The sequence below is a fragment of the Lepisosteus platostomus genome, chromosome 1 (genome assembly GCF_059453375.1).
Source record: "Lepisosteus platostomus isolate fLepPlt1 chromosome 1, fLepPlt1.hap1, whole genome shotgun sequence".
NCBI classification, from domain to species: Eukaryota; Metazoa; Chordata; class Actinopteri; order Semionotiformes; family Lepisosteidae; genus Lepisosteus; species Lepisosteus platostomus.
Window position 1 is genome coordinate 64847733 of NC_142611.1, and position 16046 is coordinate 64863778.

The following is a 16046-nucleotide window of genomic DNA, read 5'->3' on the forward strand; positions in this document are numbered from 1 at the left end:
ACAGTGTGTCTAGTAGCTCAATAATAATAATAATAATAATAATAATAAGGTAATGGGGACTCTCCTCTACCAGCACCGATGTGTAACCCAACCTGGATGATGCAACAGCAGCTACAGTGTGCCAGTATGCTCACCACACATCAGCTATCAGTGGGGAGGAGAACAGAACAATTCACAGATGGGGATTATTAGGAGGCCATGATTGGTAAGGGCCAAATTTGTCCAGGACGCTGGCCTACACCCTTCTCTTTTTGAGAAACGCCCTGGGATTTTTAATGACCACAGAGAGTCAGGACCTCAGTTTTACATCTCATACGAAGGATGGTGCCTTTTTACAGTACAGTGTCCCCATCACTGTACTGGGGCATTAGGACCCACACAGACCGCAGGGTGAGCGCCTCCTGCTGGCCCCACTTTTCAGAAGCAACCTTAGTTTTTCCCAGGAGGTCTCCCATCCTGGTACTGGCCAGGCTCACACCTGCTGAGCTGCAGTGGGCTGCCTGCTGTGAGTGGCAGGGTGACAGCCTGTTCGAAGGAGCTGCAGCGTGAAAGTCGGCCTGTTTCAGACAGGAGGGTCAGGTGATGCCCCTACGGGGAGCTGGAGGTTGATGTCAGCCTCGTCCTGCCTGGAAAGCTGCTTGACAGACAGGAAGAAGTGCGATTTAATTGTTAGGGATGTGGTTCGGCTGCCTCCAGCCACACAGTAATGGGCTCAGGGGCTGGGCACTGTGGCTCATCGGCCAGCTCAGAGAGAGATGGGCAGGCTTCATTGGCCCCGGCGTGCTCTATGTGTTTTAAATACCGTTGGGCAGGGTCCAGACAGTCGCCCTCACATGTGCCCAGTCGGTGTCTGCTGCCCCTGGCAGTGGCTGTGTGCTGGAATCTGCGAGGAAGAGCTGCATGGAGGTGAGGAGGTGAGGAGGTTCCTCCGTGGTTCCGTTTTAAAATCCGCCAAAAATAACTGAAGGAAAAGAAAAGGTCAGTTTTTCGCTCTGGCTTTAATTAGAGTTGATCAAGTTAGGGCAGCAATAAATCTTCTGCCAGTTTCTTAATTGCCACCGGTGCCAAAAACCAACTGCAGGAAAAGTTGAACAGCTGTATTTTAAAAGCTCAGTAACCGCGCTGAATAAATTAACATTAATATTATTGTCAAAACAAAAGAAAAGACAAAAGAAAAAAACACTTTCTGAACCTCAGTAACCACACTGAATAAATACACATTAATACTATTGTCAAGGCAAAATATCTAAAAGGGGCAAAAAACGTTTAAATGGCATAAAAGTGTGGCACAGCTCAAGAAAGGCAGTAAAACCAGCCACACTGATATAAAAACAGGGTGGATGTGTTTTTGAAAGTGATTCATTTAGCCATTTGAGAGTGTGGTTGGCAGATGTTTTAGCATGGTGTTAAGATTAATGATGTCTTCAGAGAGCTGGATCATGAGGAACTAATGCACCTGGCAGAGTGTTACTCCCATTCTTGGCTCTTTTGGATCCTGTAATCTCTACTGATTGACAGCAGCATTGCTGCCTCGTAACTTGATGTCTCAGATCTCAGAAGGGCTTGGCCTGGACACAGCGGGGCTGCTGGTGCAGACTGGCCGCTGTGTGTCTCCCAGGTGGGGCTGCTGGTGCAGACTGGCCGCTGTGTGTCTCCCAGGAGGAGCTACACCAGTGAGGGTTGAGGCTAGCTGACTTGTAAAAATATTATTGTTGCTTGTGTAGCCCCTTCAAGGAGCTCTGAATAAGACCCTGCCTTCACGTATCTCCGGAGAACTGTCTCTGCCTGTTGGAAAAGTTCCTCTGAACACACTCTCACACATACCGTGTGTTTCTTTCCTAGCAGAGTAAAGCATCAAAAATACTGATTTCCTTTTACTAGAACATAAGGGAGGTTCCAGGAAAGAGGAAGCTGTTTGATCCTTCCAGTCTGTTATGTGGGCAATAGTTAATTGAGCCAGGATATTGGCTTAAACAACACAGCTGGATAGATTGTTATATACTCCCACAACCCTTTGCGTAATGTGTGTAATGACTCTATTTGTCTGGACGGTCTTTCCCAGCTGTTTCTTGAAAGAAACCAGGTTATCATCTTCAACTGTATGGCTGGACAGTTTGTTCCAAACACCCACCATCCTTTGTGCAAAGAAGTGCCTCCTGTTCTAGGTCTGAAATGCGGATGAGAAGATAGAGGAAACTGTTTTCTCCTTGCTTGTGGAGGATGGAAAAGAGCTGGTCAGCCAAGGAGACATGGGAGAGTTCCTGAGAGGCCAAGGCCAGGTGACCTCTCACCCCGGCTGAGGTCACTGCTGGACCCCGGCGTTTCCTGTCCAGCTGTCCACTCTCCCAGAGGCCAGAGAGAGAGGCTGAACGATATACCAACCCCCCTGCACTCGCGTCTCGCAGTGTTATTTTGCAACTTGCAGTGTCAGATGGAACTCTTATTTTACGGTCAGTGGTTTTGGTTCGCCAATTCATTCTTGTGTCTTGCGTCAGGAGTAGTCTGGGCCTCAGTGGGGGTAAAGCCACATTGAAAACGAATAGATACATTTATAAAGACATTTATTTACATCCAGGTGGATGCTGCACATTGGTGGTGGTGGAGGGGATCCCCATTACCTGTAAAGCGCTTTGAGTGGAGTGTCCAGAAAAGCGCTATATAAGTGTAAGCAATTATTATTATTATTAAGCAATTATTATTATAAAGAGAACAGTCAACTGCTGAGTGCAGGAGGGATGTGTGAACGGAGTTATAGGATAATTTTGATTCTGATGTATTGCTGTGGGCGGCATAGTGGCGTACTTGTTAGCATTGCTGCCCGAGTTCGATTCCAGATCTGGGGTGCTGTCTGGGTGGAGTTTGTATGTTTGTATTAAAGGTCAAAGTGGGCTGTAGCCTGTCCCGGGAAGCACTGGGCCCAAGGCAGGACACAACATTGACGGGACACCAATCTATCACAGGACACACAAACTAACACCAGGGCCAGTTTCCCCAAAAGCCAGTTAAACTACCAGTACGTTTTTGGACCGTGAGCTCCTGGAGGAAACCCATGCAAATATGGGGAGAACATGCAAACTCCACACAGACAGCACCTCAGGGATTCAATCCAGTGCCGCAGCACTGCCAGGCAGCAATGCTCCGCAAGACTTCTTCAGTTTCTTTTCTGAATTGTGCAGTAGCTTACAGAAACTCTCTTCAGCAGGGAAGAGGTAGGAAAATGAGATCCGTGCCGTGTGTTAGCCAACGTGCTGAGCTGGAGCCGTGTGTGTGCGTGGCGGGCGGCTGTGGACAGTGGTGAGGCCTGTGCCCAGTGCCCAGTGCCCAGGTGGAAGCCAGGGGTGGCGGTAGTGGGGAGGGGTGTGGGGGTCACAGGCAGGTCGCCAGCTCTGCATTGACAGCTGGGAGAAGGTGCAATTATTGACTCTCTGACCTCCAGGTGACCCCCCTGAGTGGCGCGTGTAAAAGGCAGGGAGTTAGTGTGCCGTGCTGTTTGTAAGTCACGTCAATACCATGATGTATGGGGTCTGCGGTTATTAAACCAGAATTAGAGTTGGTGGAGGTGGGGGGGGGGGCTGGAGGTGGTGTTAGGTGGGGGGTGGTGGTGTCAGGAAATAAAAGATCTTACAGGCGGTTCTCCAGCAGGCTGGGCTGCAGTGTCATCAGTCTTTATTATCCCCCAGGGGCGTCACCGACACCGGCGACAGGCGCGGAGAGCAGCCCGCGGCACCAGCTCAGAGCAGCAGAGACCTCCCCTCCTTCCCCCGCCTGGCCTGCGATGCTGGGGGCCCCAGTCTGCAGGGGTGCATGAAAACGCCTCTCCTTTTCTGGAGGAGGTGTACCCCAGCCCCGGGCCGCCGTGCACCCCCTGATCCTGAGCGGATTTTCCGCGGACAACCCCCGTGCGCATACCCCCGCGTGCTGGGCGCTTGTGCTCTTCCCATGTGCGCAGCGCTAATTGCTTTTTTTAATTAGTGTTTTATTTATTGATGCTCCAGGTAATGTCTCTCTTAATTTCTCAGCGTTTCGGTCTTCATTACCCTGTGAGAGTCATCTGCTGCATTCCCAATGCTCGGCTGGACTCCAGTGCCCTGTTCTCTTTTCCTCTTCCTGCCACCCCCCCCCGGGCTCAGGACCGCGCTTCTCCTTCTCTCCTTTCCTCCTCCCAGGATCCCTTGCGCAGCGGAACACCGCGCCCCGACGCATGTCTTCACTGTGCAGTGGGGAGAGGGGGACCGGTGATGAATCCGGGTCCCCCAGCTGTCAGCTGAACTCCGGGAAGAAGAAAACATTGTTTTTTTTTTTCCTCTCTTCCGTGGTAGCGAGCAAATTCTCGCTCTGGAAAAAGTGGGATTTCGAAAAGCCCAGCGGGTTGCTTCATTAAGGAGGGGACGACAAGACAAGTTAAAGAGAGGGAATCCCGCTTTGTTACAAACCGGGAGTGTTGTCCATGCATCGCAACATGCAGCAGGGAAGCACAACACCCAGCACAAGAGGGAGCACACACACACCCCCCTGACCTGTAACTGGCAGCCCGGCCTTCGTGCGTCACAGGGGAGCCGGAGGGAGAAAAAGTGTCGCTCTGTCATTCCTGGACGCCGAACGCCTCTGCTCTTCAGCAGATAATGGCTAAGAATGGATGGCGCCCATTGTGTCCGCTATCTGCTCTGAACACCTGATGCCACGCGGTCCCTCTCCTTCTTCGAAAGCCCTTGTGTTCCCCATCAGGCTGTGATGTAAAAGGCTCGCAGAACCCATCAATCTGGGCAGCCTGTGTGTGTGTGTATATTTATATATATATAAAAGTGACAGTGGGGTTTATTGACTAAACATTAAGCAGACATTATCTCGCGTCGAGGAGGTTATTTATGATGCCACAGCAGCGCAGCAGGCCTGAGTTATGTGCAAACGCGCCGCGTGATGACACCTGCCCGTAAACTAACATCCGGACGCTCTCGTGCCCTCCCTCCCTCCCTCCCTCCGCGGCGCGGCGGCCAGGGAGCTGGGGTAGGGCGGCTGCAAGTAAGACTCGTTACAGCCACGGCGATTAAGCGTTCGCTTTTTTCTTTTTCCACCTGTGAACTTGATGTCCCAGCCATCCATCCTTTTTCAAACTGTTTCTTCCTGTTGGGGGGGAGGGGGGTACCCATCCCAGCAAGCAACGGGCGCAAGGCAGGATACACCCTGGACAGGACGCCAGTCCATCGCAGGGCACACACGGTCATTCACACCGGGGTCAGTTTTCCCAAAAGCAAATTAACCCACCAGTGAGCCTCTGGACAGTGGGAGGAAACTGGAGCACCTGGAAGAAACCCACACGAACATGGGGAGAACATGCAGACTCCACACAGACAGCACCCCCCAGTCTAGAACTGAACCCGGGGCCCCAGCGCTGCAAGGCAGCAATGCTGACCACTGCGTTATCATGCCTCCCAGGTCTACATCCTATCTGTGGTAAATGAAGGAGACGGAGTCTGAAATCGATTATCAGACTGCAGGCCTGCTCGGCAACCGAGATCCTGAAGTTCCTGCATCTGGACTTCCTCTAGGCAGGACAGAGCGTGTGGAGCACGAGCCCTGCCTGATGCCAGCGCAGGCCAGGGGGGAGGGGGTTGTCCGGGGTTTGAGTGACAGCTGGGTGCTCATGGGATACATGATCTACAGACTCCAAAGCTCTTGCAGCCCTGATCCTTGGGCACTGCAGCTGAGCTCCGAGCACCTGGATCAGGACAAGTGTCCTCTTAAACACTGCAGACTCCTGGCCTGGTTTTAAATGTGTCACTTGTTCTAGATCTGGAGAAGATGGTAATTCTGGACAGTTGTGTCACAACTTTGGGTACATCACAAAAGAAAGGATTTGGAGTGGAATAAAAAACGAGGCACATGGTGGTTCTTTGCAAGCATGGGTCCTGCAGGAACCTGGTGTGCTCCGGCAGGTGAGTGGGGGGGGGGCCACAAGACCCCCCCAGTCTGGTTTTCTGGGGTTATCTCCATACGGCTGCGAGCCCCTAAACCCCTCCAAATGCAGGACAGGGCGCAGAAGCAAAGGCAGACGGGGGGGGGGAAGAAACCGCAAGATTTCACTCCGGGACGAGCTCCTGAAATCGAAGACAGACTGAACCTCGCAGGGTTTGGACTCAGACATGAGTCTCTCACACCCAGCCGCACAGTAATTATCGCCGTTACAGGAATAACGACCCTGCAATCAGCTCCCCCCACCAGCACTAACCCCTCGTTCCCTGGGCTCAACCAGGCCAGCAAACACAAAGCAATTATGCTCTGGAGCCGTCACCAGGGAGTGGGGTAATTAGACTGTGCTGCGGACAGCTTTATTCTAAACAGGTACTAAAAGCCTCATCAATCACGCAGCTCGCTGACGGCTCTTTCGGGTCATGTGACACCCCAGCCGTGGCGGTGGGAGGGGGCTGGCGGGGTGGGGGTGAGTGGGGTTGTGTTGGATTGTTCCACACGGGAGTCAGCGAGGGTGACCCGCCAGTGACCTTGCCAGTGACTTGACCCCCCCGGACCGCCAGAGGGAGTGAGCGTGTGTGTGTGAAGGGGACAGGGGGGACGGGGGTTACTCAGCGCCACCAGGTGGGCAGCGAGAGAGAGATGGAGAAGGTGAGGAGACGGGAGGGAATAAAGAGAGGCGCAGACAGAGAGAGAGAGAGAGAGAGAGAGAGAGAGAGAGAGAGAGAGAGAGAGGAGTTGAGGAGACGGCAGAGAAGAGAGGGACATAGAGAGGAGGTGAGGAGACAGGAGAGAGGGGAGGGACATAGAGAGGAGGTGAGGAGACAGGAGAGAATAAAGAGGGACAGACAGAGAGAGAGGAGGTGAGGAGACAGGAGAGAGGGGAGGGAATGAAGAGACTGGAGAGAGGGGGTGAGGGGACAAGAGAGAATAAAGAGAGGGATAGAGACAGAGAGGTGAGGTGAGGGGACAGGAGAGAGGAGAGGGAATGAAGAGACAGGTGGACAAGCAGACAGGAGAGAGGGGGGGGCAGGGAGTTTGTGCAGAGAGGGGCTGAAGCACCTGCACTGGGGAAGGGGGAGGAGCTGAGATAAAACTACCCACAATCCTCTTGGTGCCTGGGAATGTTCCGGAGCTCCAGGTCGGGCGGGGGGAGTGTGGGTGTTCCGCAGGGGCCGGGTCACATGACTGCGATGAGTGAGGATTATGGAGGGGCGGTGGGGGGGGTGCTGTGAGGTACTGGAGAGTGGAGTTCCTGGAAGCGGGCTCTTATTGTAGGCCGTGGCTCAAAGAGAAGGGGACAGGGGTCCGCCCACACTACCCCACAGGCCTGGGAACTCATCGTCATGGTAACGTTTCCTGGGCCAAAGGAGGTGGGAGTCGGGGTGCAAGGGGGACTTTGGACAAGTGAAAATGGAGGATGCAGTGATGTAACCACTGGTGGTGAGATATGGAAATGGGTTTAGGGAAACGACTAGGAAAATCATTAAAGAAACCGTTGTCATGACAATTGCAAACACATGGGTCTATTTCCCACCTCTGTGACTTTGTGAGTCTGTAACCTGGCTGCCTGGTGGAAATGCCACATGTCCCTCAGGAGAACATGCAGACTCCACACAGACAGACACCCCAAGCTAGAGAAGAACCCAGGGCCCTCGTCTTGAGGGACAACAGAGCTGGCTGCCACCTCCCCCTAAATTCTGACAGACTGAAGAAAACACAGTGGCTAATTGTGTATGGCATGTGATTGACACACTTGCGAAGTTCAAATTAAAAATGAAACCCTTTATTTCAACTATGCACGCTGTCCTCTGGAGAACCTTTGCTTTTGCATTGGAGAGCTCTGGGTTTGTCTTCCATGCGTCTCAGCTCACTCCTCTAGGCCCCCCTCCACACACACACACACACACACACACACACACACACACACACACACACACACACACACACACACACGAGGGAGGATGAGGAAGGGCGGACAGACTCGTCCCGCAGGGGAGCGACAGGACACTGGAGGAGCAGGGCAGGGTCAAAGGTCATGACTCCAGACCTGGAGGGCCACAGTGGTTTCATAGAGCCCAGGTTTTAGACCGGCTCATCGATCAATATATTTGATGTGGCTGGATCAACTGAACACCTGTCTCCTGCTCTACAGAAGTCCAGTAACCACCTCCGGGACTGGCTCTCTGCAGCCCCATGAGCTACTAGTACCCCTGATCCCTCTGTCCATTCAGGGTGGCAGGGGAGCCGGAGCTTGTCCCGGCAAGCAAGACTGCTTCAAAAATATCCTCCAGGACAGCCGGCTGAACTGTCCCGGGATCAGAGTCCCCGGATTAGAGTCCCCGGATCAGAGTCCCGGGATCAGAGTCCCCGGATCAGAGGCCCGGGATCAGAGTCCCCGGATCAGAGGCCCGATATCAGAGTCCCCGGATCAGAGTCCCGGGATCAGAGTCCGCGGATCAGAGTCCGCGGATCAGAGTCCCCGGATCAGAGTCCGCGGATCAGAGGCTCGGGATCAGAGTCCCCGGATCAGAGTCCCCGTATCAGAGTCCCCGGATCAGAGTCCCGGGGTCAGACCCCTGTACTAATACGTTCATGGTGATTTAGATCTAGGAGTGCGTGGCCACAGCGGTGACGGTGATCTGTGCCCACAGACGTACACTGACCAGCACGAACCAGGCGGAGGGCGTCCGCCTGAGCGTCCCGCTCCAGGACCGAGCCCTGCTACTGCCGCCCAGCCTGCTGTTCTCTGTCATTCAACTACACCCACTTTCTTTACAAGCTTGCAGAAATACAGATACAATACAGCTGCCCCCCCACCTGACTCCCTGCTTCCTGCGACACCAAACCAGAAGGATTCCCGGCAGAGCGGCGCCGCCTCGTCTCTGTCGGACCCTGCGCGGTCGAAGCCAGTCTCGAGTAAGGCCCAGCGAAGGCTGGCGAACCGGGGGGCACGGGCAGGAGACGGCATGGGAGCAGGGGCGGGGGGGAGAATCCATACCGCACAGGTTCACTGCGGCCGACTCTGGCAGGGGGCCCTGTGCCCGGTGTCCCAGTGTGGCCAGTGAACACTGGGCTGGGGTGCACCGGCAAGAGCAGCGCGCACAGCTTTCCCAGATCTGCGCCCCCCCCCCCCCCCCCCAGTCCGTGCTGACCGGTGTGCGTCTGTGTGAAAGCTCTCCCCTTGTCAACACGGAGGCCCGACGACAAGCTGACAACCCGCAAGAGGCGTCCCTCGGATGAGAAAAGAGCTTCACGGCTACCAGATGTTTCGCGCGCGTCTCCGGGACCGAGCGCCGTGCTGCCCAAACTCCTTATAGATCCGCACGGCGGAGGGTGTCACCCCGGGGATGGATGGTAATTAAACACATCGGCAATCGACTTGCTGTTTCACCTTCCTCGCTCGCTCTCTCGGCTGGAGGACTCGTTCTCCCCCCAGATCTGGCTCCCCCCCCCCCTGCCAAAAGTGCTGAGTGCAGCTGTTTGTTTTCCTCGCAGAATTTCGCTGAGACCGTGAGCTGTCCCCAAACATCTGTTCTCTGGAGGGGAGTGAGAGAGAGAGAGAGAGAGAGAGAGAGAGGAGGGCATACATCAAGAACAAGGGCACACAGGGAGGGAGAGGAAGTCCTGTGTTGACTCTCAGCAGGGGAAGGCACAGACAATGCAACCTTCACCATCAAGGTAAGGTGATGGACACAGGGCTTGGAGCTTTGCGTGGGCCAGTTTGTAGCCGTGAGAGAACTGGGTGACCTGGAGAAACCGGCCCCAGTAACAACTGGATGAAAAACCCAGTCACTGGGCTCCCCCTGCGTCCAGCACCTGACCGTCCAGCACCTGCTGGCAGGGTGACCGCAAACGCGCATCACACACTGTGACACACGCCACTCAGACAGCAGCCCGCGCTGCCCAGACCGGACCCCCAGGGCCCACGGCACAGCCCGGCCACGAGGGGAAGCTGTCCTCGCTGCGGTTCTGCAGTTCACAGAGCTCAGATCTGACGCTGCCGGGAATCACACAGGGAGAGCTGGAAAGATCCGGAAAGAACGGCTGAGGACACTTGAGGCCTCCTGCAGCAAGAGCACTGACAGACCAGGCGCCACAGCACCATCTGAGTGGCATACAGCAATACTGTACTCCTGCCTGCAGAGACACACACTGACACTCCACTGCACACCCTGACACCCCCAACACCACCACTGCACACTCTGACACCCCAACACCCCCCCGAGCACCCTGACACCCCCAACACTCCACTGCACACCCTGACACCCACAACACTCCACTGCACACCCTGACACCCCAACACCCCCACTGCACACCCTGACACCCCCAACACCCCCACTGCACACTCTGACACCCCAACACCCCCCCTGAGCACCCTGACACCCACAACACTCCACTGCACACCCTGACACCCCCAACACCACCACTGCACACCCTGACACCCACAACACCACCACTGCACACTCTGACACCCCAACACCCCCCCGAGCACCCTGACACCCACAACACTCCACTGCACACCCTGACACCCCCAACACCACCACTGCACACCCTGACACCCACAACACTCCACTGCACACCCTGACACCCCAACACCCCCACTGCACACCCTGACACCCCCAACACCACCACTGCACACTCTGACACCCCAACACCCCCCCTGAGCACCCTGACACCCCCAACACCACCACTGCACACCCTGACACCCCCAACACCACCACTGCACACTCTGACACCCCAACACCCTCAACACCCCCACTGAGCACCCTCACAGCCTTGTCACTCCCACTGAGCACCCTGACACCCACAACACCCCCACTGAACACCCTAACACCCCCTACACCCCCATTGAACACCCTCACACCTCCAACACTTCTACTACAAATCCCAACACCCCCCCTGCACACTCTCACACCCTTATCACCACCACTGCACACCCTAACACCCCCACTGAACACCCCGACACCCACAACACCCCCACTGAACACCCTGACATCCTTCTCACTCTTACTGCACACCCTGACACTCCGAACACTCCCACTGCACACCCAGACACCCCCATACACTCCCACTGAACACCCTGACACCCTGAATAATCATTCGTTTGTTTGACTTCTTCTTGATATGTGAACAGCTGGGCAGGCTTCATCATTGTACTCGCCGGCACCAAGAACAAACCGCTGACTCATAAGTAGAGTTCATGTTTCGATACAATCTCCGTCAAAAGCCTTTTTAAATCAAATAAAGCGCTGCGCTTGTCACGGAAATTGTGGTGTCTCGTGTCTTTCGTGAGTTTTTTTACTATTTAAAGTTTTCTAAAATCTGTTCAGTAACTAAAAAAAACAGCTCGTAGAATAGAGTAATGAGTAGTGTAATTTTTATTTCGCAACTATACGTCTAGAACGCCTGTAAAATAACACATTTAACCGGTGGTGCTCAAGAAGATACTAAGACTGGGCAGGATAAGTCAAATACATTACCTTACAGGCTATATAGCCCGCCTTCTGCTTTAGACAGTGAGCGTTTCATATTCATATAACACCAAACTAAACGTCTATGGAGTGAAGAAAGATGTTCCCGAACTACGAAACTTTCTAAGCCTACCGGAAAGCCACTTGACCGAACACGAGAGACTTCCGGTTAAGAAGTGCAACAGCGGAACAGAAACGCCTCTGCGTATTTGAGAGTCAAAAGTGACGCCTGTTGCGCAGCCGGCTCTGTGGCGCAATGGATAGCGCATTGGACTTCTAGTCAAGCACTATGAGAGGTGATTCAAAGGTTGTGGGTTCGAGTCCCACCAGAGTCGCATTTTTTATTACTAAGCGATGTAATCTCAAGAAAGGAAAAACAAAAACAATACATCAAGTTTGCATTTTTGTTTCCCCGGTAAATCGTTGAAATAATGTTTTTTTTCATTAAAATAAAAGCGCTCCTAGAACCAGTACAACGCCTTAAAAAGCTAAAAAAACCGTACCAGTTGTGATTTAGTCCATTTAAAATGCTTATTAAGCGCATTCAAAGTCTAGTTGTGATGTCACGGAGGACTGCTGATTGCCCTTGAAAACTTTTGTAAAGCTTTTAGAACAACGCAAAGCGAGTTTTTTGGACATCTGAAATTAAACTGAGACTACAGAGGCAGCAGTAAGAATTGACGTATGTCTCTCTATCTCCTCTTTTTTAAGAAGAAAAGGGGAAATCGCAACACGGCGTGGTCTGTTGTCTTTTCTGATATTTGCTTCTTCAATAAAAACTTCCCGAAACTAGACGGAGTTGAAGAAAGCGAAAAGGAAACCGCTTGTTGCACGCGACGTGCTCGTCCACGAGGCCACGGACGACCAAGGCGTGCGCGTGCGTGATGAGGCTCATTCGGAGTTGCTCCACTGGTGGCAGTGTGCAGGCAAGTTTTTAAAAAAACCACACACACGCGCATCATGGCGTCTGCTGAGCGCCTCCGACGGGCTGCGCAGCTCAGAGATAAAACATTTAAACAAAGCCGATACTACACGCCTCCTTCCTTTGTTAGAAAGCCACGCTTTTTGTTGTGATAACAAGATTAAGTGAGTTTCAGAAAGTCCTTGAACACAGCGGCTCTGTGGCGCAATGGATAGCGCATTGGACTTCTAGTCAGGCACTGTGAGAGGTGATTCAAAGGTTGTGGGTTCGAGTCCCACCAGAGTCGTCGTTTTAGCCGCTTCGTATACCGGACTCGCGATAATAACACAAGCGAGGGTTTTACAACACCGGGCTGTTCTGCAATCCCGAACCGGGCCCACGGACCGCATAAGGTTACATTTCTGTGCTCCGTAGTGATGACGTTGTCTTGAGCTTCGTAATCGTTAGGTGAAAAAAGTCTAGACCTCGACTCTTTTTTTTCGAGTTGCAACATAAAGTTGCTTGAATTACGTTAACTTTGATACTTGCATTAGGCTGTAAAATACTTTTAGCATTGTGGTGACAAACGCGCAGTTGACTATTTACTAAAGCTAGAGAATATTAGTCGTCGGTGAAGCCATGTCTTGTTTAATCAACGTTGTCAGAAAGGATGGGCAGGACCGTGTCCCGCACAGGGCTGAGAGATCTGCAACGCCGGGAGATCTGGCATAGTGTCTTTCGTCACAGACTCAGCACGCAGCGTCTGAGCTGCCGGCCGCGTGTTGCGGCTGGGTTTTTAAAACCAGAGAGAAAACGACAGCCAGGGTCATCTCCCGGGTCAGATGGCCGGTTTCTGTCAGAGATGTCTCCCTGATCTCTGCGCAACAGCAATCTTAGCGCGTGGATCCTTAAAGTCCGGAACCCACTCGTGTTCTCGTGTTTCTTTTCCCGCTGTTTCCCTCACGCGCACACCTTTTGTTTTGAGAGCTGTTCAGCTGAAAACCGTATACGTTTAGACTTTTAGCAGATCTTATCTTTATTGCGATTCTGATTAAATCGCATAAGAGGTTACCATATCTTGCACAACATTTATGTATAAAGCCTTTACTTTTAGTTCGCATTCGTGTATTTTATTTTCGCTCATCCGACCGTGGGGAGCGTCAGAGCGTGAAGCTGTAGCGTTAAAACGACGTCGAACGCTCTGTCGTTGTAAAGGATTCACTCGCGTGTGTCACTTAACTAATGTGAGAAAAAAAAAACATGACTTTAAATTCTTAGTTCCAGATTTTCCTCTTTTCAATCCTACACCGACAATTCAGACGCAGGGTTGCTAGCGAAGTGCCCGCTGTTCCGTGTCTCAAACGTTTGAGGGGAGAACTGAGCGCCGAGATCAACGCGGGAAACAGCTGCTACCGAACCGAACAACAGCTTATCAACCTTATGATCCATCTTTCGTTATATCACCTCTCGCGATCTGGGGGTACGGCGACGTTGTTGTTTGATTTCGTAGCGAAATCCACCAACGTGGCACCCACACCGTCGACCATTCAACCAGGCTGCAGTTAAATTGATCCGGTCTCTACACAAGTCCCGAAAGACCGCCGCAGTGTTGAACGCCTCACAGTCTCATTTCATTACATGTGTTCCCGGGACCCCGGGTCTCGTGAATTGTTGCGACCATGATGTTTAATTTCACGGTGTCGTGCCTTTATCCTGTCTTCCTTTGATTCAATCCAATCCCGCAGTTTTTAAGGCCCCGATCGCCGGGGGTTTTAGTGGACATTAAGGGCGCCGCGCGGTATCCATACGAAATCCAATCTCTGTCGGTTCTGCCCTGCGAAGTCTCTCGATGTGGCTTTACAGCGGGCTATAAAGTTAAAATAATTTAGTGTTCGAAGTCCTTTAATTTGATACTCTTTAAAAATTAACGATGCATCTATAGTGCCTCCCAAGGTACTCGCGACACACTAAAAAGCGGCAAATTTATTTTTATTTTCAATTAAAAGCCAATTTTACTCTGCTGGGTAATGGAAATTCTCCGGGCTTCTGCGTCTTTTTCTGCTTTTATTGTACTGTGCCTGTATAGCACCTTCGTATCCAAAGTTTATATCGATTCTATTTCTTCCGTGTCTGTTTTTTTTTAGTTGTTCATATTTATTATATATATATTATTTATTATCGATAATAAGAAGAAAAGAAGAGGACTTGCACGATGTGTGTTCTTTTGGGGTTATCTTTTGGGGATAACCTCTAAACTGGCTCTTGAGTGTCAGTTATTGATCCGCGATAATTACTGCTGTCACGAAAGCACCACCCCGTCGCTCACAAAATTACTTTTCTTTTTTGTGCGATATTATTTTCAGTCTCAACGAAGTGGGTCTCATTTTGCTTTGTGTGCTTGCGTGCTGTAGGATCGAGGAGGAAAATGCTCTGATGGATATTTATTCGGCGTGTTTTTTTTTGGCGAAACGGGTCTGTATACTGGCGCCTGAAGACGTTCACTGCCCGGGACGAGAGTGTAGCCGAGATGGCGGAGTCACATACGCAGGGTGTATCAGGGTGCTCGTGTGTGTTGTTATACTGTCTTCTTTCGATAACGAGAGCCCTGGTTCACTTAGCTACTAGGAACGATGCTTTCTTACGATAACACGGCTAATCCCGCGTTCTGCGTCTCGGCATCTGTAAAACTCGATGTTTTTGCCTCTCTGTCACTCTTCCTCTTCCACTTCTCTGACGGACGTCATGTTTACAACAACTAAAGCTCCGAGCAGGCCCCCCAAGTTTTCCCGCTATTTACCTCGGACCCCTCCGGGCCCTCAGCGGAAGCCGTGAGGTGAAGGTCCGGGGCTGCAGGAGCGCAAACGCCCGATCCCTCGCGAGCTCTCGCGTTTTGCCTCTGGAAAGAACAGACACGTTTTCCTGTGTGAAGTGGTCTCTTTGAGAGCTATCAGTGCATCGTGACGGGTGGGTTTGTGTGTGGGTGCGGAGGGGCGTTCCCGTGAAAACGTGGCCGCAGCCTGGATTCGCTTCTCCAGGCCTCGAGAGTCACCTGGGCTTGTCTCCTAGTCACGTGCGACCGCCCGCGCCTCCGCAGCCGGCGAGGACGGCGCGAGCGGGCTGCCCCGACGCGCGTTTCGGGTTTTAGAGGAGCAAAGATCCTTCACGCGCTCGCAGACACGGTGGGGCCGAATCGCGGAGCTTACCGGCGCGTACTGGTGGTCCACATTACAACGGGAAGAAAACAGGGAAGACAGTTACAAGGCAGCGCCCCTCCTCTTTGTTACAGAAATGTTTTATTTAAAGACTTCAGAATTTAAATGGTGAAGTTCGGTCCCTCGAATCCCACCGGCTCTTCAAGCAAACAGGTTCATTTACAATGAGTGATCACCCCAAGTTTGTTTTATGAAGTGTCCCTCTTAACGATAAATATAATGCACGCGTTCGATCAATGATCATCACGTTGCGCGACTCCTTCCTGTCGCCATCCCTCATCGCCGCCTCTCTTCAAGGGCTGGTTCGGACGCGAGCCAGTGGCTCTATAAATAGGCAAGCAGACGCTAAAGCTTTCGAAGTAGTGATTTGCCCTTTAACAAATACCAGCCGGAGCCAATTCATTTCCACTTAATGAATTTATATGCGCAAGGTATCTGAAGGTGCGCGCGGAACGATACACCGCGCTGATTCATTACCTCTGTCGCGAGCGT

General features: G+C 52.4%; 1 long non-coding RNA gene and 2 other non-coding genes across 3 annotated transcripts; 2 read left to right on the forward strand and 1 right to left on the reverse strand.

Annotated features, from left to right (window-relative positions):
- Positions 1-7737: 7737 nt before the first annotated feature.
- Positions 7738-11596, reverse strand: LOC148678448 (uncharacterized). The gene is made up of 2 exons (XR_015939163.1): positions 11451-11596; positions 7738-9506 (listed from the first exon to the last, which is right to left on the reverse strand). It is a non-coding gene; the product is annotated as an uncharacterized LOC148678448 (long non-coding RNA).
- Positions 11597-11683: 87 nt separating this feature from the next.
- Positions 11684-11776, forward strand: trnar-ucu (transfer RNA arginine (anticodon UCU)). Its single transcript has 2 exons — positions 11684-11720; positions 11741-11776. It is a non-coding gene; the product is annotated as a tRNA-Arg (tRNA).
- A 780-nt stretch (positions 11777-12556) lies between these two features.
- Positions 12557-12649, forward strand: trnar-ucu (transfer RNA arginine (anticodon UCU)). Its single transcript has 2 exons — positions 12557-12593; positions 12614-12649. It is a non-coding gene; the product is annotated as a tRNA-Arg (tRNA).
- The last annotated feature ends 3397 nt before the right edge of the window (positions 12650-16046 follow it).